Here is a 6,847-nt window from a genome sequence, read left to right on the forward strand (position 1 = left end):
CTTCTTCCTTCACAATATCTCTTAGAGCTGGATTCATTCGGCTTTGGGTTTGTCGGACAGGTCGGGCTCCTTCCTAAATATAGATATGATGTGTACAAGTTTCGGGGGGAATACCTTTCATATCTTCATAGCCCCATGCAAAGGCACTAAGACGGTTTTGCAACAAATTCAAGAGCTGCTCTCGCTGAGATGAGTCCAAATCTGAACTAATATACAAGGATTTACCGGGGCTAACCTCAACAAGAGTAGTATCAGGCTCAGGAGTACTCAAGGGGGTGGTCAAATACAATGGTAGAGAAGAATGAGAATCATGGTTATCTTGAAAATCTAGGCTGAAGATCTGGCTCAACAGCTCAAAATTAGGCATAGTGTCTAGATTATTTAGCAAATCTTGAATCTCACCTTCTTGTGAAGACCCAGAATGTTGATGGATAAAGGAAATGGGCTGAGTCTCCTCATCACTGCTCTGATCTAACCATAAAGTATCTCGATGGTCCTGAATGGATCTGGCAGGGGGGTATAAGGTAACTTTCTTCCTAGAATCTCCATGTGAAATATACATATCACTAGAGTGACATCCAATATATGCATCAGCTGTAGCAAGCCATGGTCAACCCAAGATCAAGGGATTTCCTCCTACTGGGTTCTTTGGCTGAACCACAATGAAATTAGTATGATATTCCCAAGAATATAATGAGATGATCACATCATCCAATACTCCTTCTGGCTTAATTTTAGATCTATCTGCTAATTCAAGCACAGTGGGAGTAGGGCGAAGATGAGATAACTTAAGTTGATCCATGGTTTTCTTAGTCATGACATTAATGGCTGCCCTCAGGTCTATAAGAACATTAAAGACAAGGATATTACCAATATGAACTGAGACAACAGGGTTTCCGGGATCAGTATATTTTTCCATAGACACAATTCCCGTCATCAACTCTGCTGCCCTACCAACAAATTGAATGGTTTGGGGTTCCAATCTCTTCCTCCCGGGTTTCTTGAGACAAAGTTCCTTAATAATATTGGTACAAATAGGGATCTCTTTAATGGCTTGGAGCAAAGGTATCTTAATGAAAAGATTCCGAAGCTCCGATGCCAAGCTAGTCTCAGAAATAGGCTCACTTCTTTCCATTACTAGCCTCTCTGGGAAGGGAGGCTAGTTGGAAGAAGATGGCAAGGATTTAGAGGGTAAGGGTTTCTTAGTGACAGCTTTCAGAGAATGATTAAGAGTTTCCTCTTCTTCTTTCTCTTCAACAATCACTCTAGGTTGCTTCTGATTTTCTGATGTTACAGTCCTTCCCGATCTTAATTGAATATCATGAACCCCAACTGGAATAGACTGGTACTCGAATAAAGGTGGGTTTGTTACATAGATCATTTGCACTACTTTATTATTGTTAGGATTGGGAATAGGTTGAGCAGGCAACTTAGGAGGTCGAAAAGATGGAGGTAAAGGTAATGGTGGAGTAGATTGACTCGGAGGTTGAGGCATTGGATAATGTGCATGTGTAGATGGATATGATTGCATGGGTGGCTGGTAGGAATATGGAGAATGAGTTGGCCCTCTCCAACCTTGTTGCCATGGTTGAGAAGGTTGCCCATGCTGATATTGGTTCCCATACTGCCACTGCTGATTAGTGTTAGGATAAGAATATACATGTGAATTATAACCAAAATAGTGTGGAGAAAATTCAAGAGCCATACCTGCACCTACCTGAGGCCAATTTCTTTTTACTCTCATAACATACAAGTATTTAGATTCAGGTTGTCCCCCTGTAAATACAGCTTTAAGTCCTGGTATAGAGGGCATTTTTCTGTGATATGGTCTTCTGCACAAATAACACACTTATTAGTTTCTTTCAAATTAAGAGGACATTCTTTAGGACGATGTCTGTCTCTACATTTAGGAAAAAAAATAATTAATGACTCTTGTTCTTTCATGAGTTTTTTCTAAAACTTTAAAGAGTCCAACTGTTTGGTAACAATATTCATTATATCAATTTTCATGTTTTCCATTTTATTTTCTAGTCCAATAATCATAGCATCAGTAGATTCGATTTTTCTATTTCTATTTCGAGTTCCTCTACCAGATCTATACTGATTTCTTGAAAATCTCCTGCATAATTCACAAATTTGTTCAAAAGTTTGCTGAGAAATATCACCTTGTCCTAATAGATTTAAATTATTTCTAGCATTATCAGTAAGTCCTCTTAAGAAAAAGGTTCTAATAGTACTGGAATCAAGCTTAAGTTTTGACCTTTGTAAAATATACAGAAATCTTTCTAGATAGTCTTCAAGAGTTTCATCATCATCATGTATGATTGTAAAAATCTCATCCTGCATGTCCCGAGTTTTGGAATATTCTTTATATTTAGATAAAAACACTCTCTTCATCTAATCCCAAGATGCTATATGGTTTTCTCCTAACCCCATTAACCAACGTAAAGCTGAGTCCTTGAGAGTAACAAGAAATAATCTTAGCTTTTGAGCATCAGTTGAATAATCATAACTTCTACACAAAATATCAAACTCGAATAAAAAAGAGTCAGGATCTTCATGAAATTTACCATGGAAATGAGGGAGAGCTGATGGTGGAATATTCTTCATCTGCGCCACAGTATCAGGGTCCACAATTGGAAACACAAAAGTGGATTGTTCCCCACTTACCTGGTTTTCATCAGTCCTTTCCCCATGATCTTCATGGTCTGCCATTGTTTCCCTTTTTCTCCCAACAGATTGAACCACACCTGAGCTGTTGTCACCAAAATCCAGGTGGACTGTTCCTGCATGATGGGTTTGAATTGGATTGGGCTTCCTGCTCACAGAAGGAGACCCAATATGAGAATTGTTTTCAGAATTCTTTCAGCCCTTAGTGGGCTTTGAACCCCTACCTTTTCTAGGCATTCATTTCAAAAAAGAAAAAAATAACAAACAACTTCTAATAAAGAGTGCTGTTAAAAATTAATCAACACCAGTAAAATTCCTTCAAAGAAGTTTTTCCTGCGAAAAAATAAAGGAAAAATTACCTCTATTGTATAATCATAAAATTCTTACCAAATCAAATCGCCTCTCCGGCAATGACGCCAAAATGTTGGGAGTAGGAATTACATTTAAGCAAACTCCTCAACACTTAAATTGTCAAGCCGGGGGATCCGTAAACTTAGAGATGAAGTACAGGCAATGCCATAGATGGTATGAATATTTCTAATGTCAATCCCTACTTTCTTTAAAGGAAAGATTGCACAATCAAACTAAATAGAGAAAAAGGCAACTCGAACCATCAAAACAATCTAAGACTGGAACAAGGAAGAATGCATTTGCAAAAGAGATTTAGAAATAAAGGGGCAATCACTCTAGCTAACTATTGATCAACTACTGAGTGTGTGTTTTTCTTTAGCAGAGACACTTTAGCAGTCTCATCAGATGGGCCCTTCAAACCTGCTTATGTAGAGATTTCCTTCTTGCACTAATCTATCCTGTACTATCGCAGTCAGCTTGCATTAGTGCAGGAACAAAGATTTTATGTAGAGAGTATAAATGGTGTCTGTACTAAAAGCATTTGCTTCCTGAAAGAGCTTGAACTTTTTTAGGTTTAGAGCACTCAGATCCTGTGGCAAGAAGCTAGTTCTTGCACCAGAGCAGAGCTTCTTGCACTTGGCGTTTAATTCTTGAAATAAGTGCTTAGTTACTGCAAGTGTTATTATACTGTGAAATCAAATTGCACACATAAAAATGAATGTTTCCGATTTTAACATAATGCATAAATAAAGAAACAATCCATACAATTTATCCTGTCATACAGTATATGAATGAAAGAAATAAAGCTGTTGGAAGTAAACTAAAAAGGCTTACTGCATCACACCAACGTGCATAGGTGTAGGTTCATTTCTCCTGCTTGGACCAGGTGGGGAAATCCAAATTAAACAGAACTAAATAAAATGAATAGCACACCAACATACACTGGTGCAAGTTTATTTCTCTTGCTTGGACCAGACGGGGAAAACCAATCCGAAATCAAGTGCAGGAAAATGAATAGCACAACAACGTGCACTAGTGCAGGTGTATTTCTCCTGCTTGGACCAGGCAGGGAAACCAATCCGAAATCAGGTGCAAGAAAATGAATTTTAACTACTTCATGCTGCGGATCTGCTTTCACTCAAACAGGAATACATGTGCTGTAAATTAAATCACACTTGGCAGTATAAACATAAATTACAAGAATGGAAAATAGGGTAAACGTGCTGGGTTGGCTGGGCCCTAGCCAACCAGCATGTTTCCCTTTCAAATAGAAATACTGCTCAACACTTTATCTATTCATCCACATTTAAACATAGAAATACGATTTATGCAACATAAGGCGGAGATCCCTTATTATTAATTCATAGAGGCAAATACATGCGTGAATACATAGTCCAGCCCAGATTTGGGCGATAACATAATACAAGCCTGTTACCGCCTCCTTGGTTATATCTATGTTCTATACAAACTTATGTCAAAAATATCTCATCCTATTTACATTCCTCATTATATAGATCCTTGGCCGAAGGCCAAAAGGATCGTTTAACCAATTACGTAACCGATATGCAGAATTTAGCTTTCGGCCTTCAAAATTAGGCAGTTTAACAAAACTGGCCGTAGCTAATCTCCAGTTGTTCGTTCTTCATAAGTCTGATCTTGACTGCCTTTGGATTGCCTTGCTGTCATGGCTGGAGCTTGGCTACCTTTAGATCTATCCTGTTGTCGTGGCTGAAGCTCGGCTGCCTTCAGATCTATCCTGCTATCGTGGCTGAAGCTGCACAAAATGAGACGGTGATCAAGGAGGTCTGAATCTGTTGCAAGGATTCATTGTGCTGGCACCGGTGCAAGATCCGATCCTGCACTAAGATCAGCGGTCACAGTAAGCACTTGACTACCAAATAAACATTGGAGATATCGATAAGTTACAAGAGTGATTATAAGCAAGAAACCATGTAATAAATAATTAATTAATGCTAAGTTAAGCTAAAAATATGAAATATAAAGTTCATGCGAAATATGTCATCGTTCTTGGACTAGTGCAAGATGAGGTGTATAAGAGAGGTAAAACAACGTAAATGGTTATAACTTAGGAAGGGAAAAATGGTCAAAAGAGAGCAAATTAGGGGGCTAACACAGGGGCTGTAATCTCTGAAGAGCATGTGAAGCCGAGTCCGCACGTAACAACAACCATAGATTCGACCATGCGCGAAGCTCAAAATGAAGAAATCACACAGCTACGTGAAGCAAAACATATAAGACTTCAGGAAGAAATTTGACGGGGAAATTTTAGACTTCGCAAACTTGAAAAGGACCGGGTATGGCTAAGGAAGAAAGGCGTTTCACTGGATGCAGAGGTCACGCGGTTGGAAAATGAAATAAAAGGAGCATTTCTCGTCAACAGACCAAGGACAACAAGGCAAGGTGCATACGATCATTCTAACAATTTAGAGGACTATCTCCGGGAATTAGTTAGTCTGCTGCAATGGCTAGGACTGCATATCACCAAACGCAGTAACTAGGGAAGCGCATTGCAAATAGTAGAACACGCGGCGCTGATCGCTAGAATGACAGATGAGGATTTTCCACGTACTATGTTGGAGGACGGGATGGAGCCCCGCACAGGTGGTGTGACCACCTAACTAGCCATAGAAAGCATAGTATTAGTGCTCCAAGCAGTTGAAAGGGAGCGTGGGACTACAAATTATTTTTCCTTGGAGTTGTGCACTCTGAGAAGTGCGCACAGGAGTAGTATAATGTCACAGGTTCGCGACCGCACATGAAGGGATGTCCTGCCGCACGGGTTGGATGGGAAGTGACCATTGGTATCACTGTTCATGACATGATGTCTGATTTGAGGCCAAATTGAGCAGGCGGTGGGCATTTAAGATGCGATTTATGGGCAAGATTTGGGAAAATCTGTCGCCAAGAGAGCATTGATGGCCCAAAATTGGGGGAACGGTTGAATTTGAATTCAAAAGGCGCTATAAAACTCAAAGGACTAGCCAATGGACAAAACTTGGTCATTTGAGAATTGAGAAGTTGAGAAAAGCACATAGTGTTGAGAGCCAAGCGCGAATAGAGCCCCTGAGTTCGTGAAAGACAACATATAATGTAGAAATGATGACGGCCACTAAGGATGGGTTGGGCATTGAAGAAGGAACCGCCGGTGAGGCCGTGCAGATCCCCATGGTATAGGATGTTCCCAATGGCGTTGGGGTTGTGATAGGAATCCCCAAATCACCACAGACGCTGAGGCCAAAGAAAGACAAGTAGGCAATGGAACCAATACGCATGTCCCCGAGGAATCTGCGACACAAAAAGTTATCAATGGTAGAAAAATGGAAGGCAGTCACCATTGGAATAGATGAGGAGGAATAAGACCTGCAGGCCCTAATTGCTGCCACAGAAGAAGAAGAAGAAGTGGAGGAAGACATCCAACCATTGCGCTCTACAGCAAAACTGCCCGCGTATGTCCCTCCGCGGAGAGGGAAGACCGAAATACCGAAGGATCTGGATGCAACAAAGAGCGCACTCCAGACCCCGCTCCTCCTCGATGGAATTGTTTTTGAGGGCTCACACCTAGGTCGCGTGCCCACCATGAAATTTGAAGACTGGGACCTCACAGATAGCGAGAAGTTTCTGCACCTAAGACGACAAATTTGATGAAGCAGAATACGGAAGGGGCGGTGATAACATTAGAGCCGCGAAAATGGTTGCATGGTGTGGAAAAAGTCGGGTTGCTGCATTAGTTATGGATACCACATTTCCACCGTGAGCCCATCACCATTTTCGTCATTAGGCAGCGAATCTTCCTGGTGCATGATGG

Source organism: Pinus tabuliformis, chromosome 4_2, assembly GCF_031772625.1.
Source record: "Pinus tabuliformis cultivar Carrire ecotype Pingquan chromosome 4_2, CPIR1, whole genome shotgun sequence".
Lineage (NCBI taxonomy): Eukaryota > Viridiplantae > Streptophyta > Pinopsida > Pinales > Pinaceae > Pinus > Pinus tabuliformis.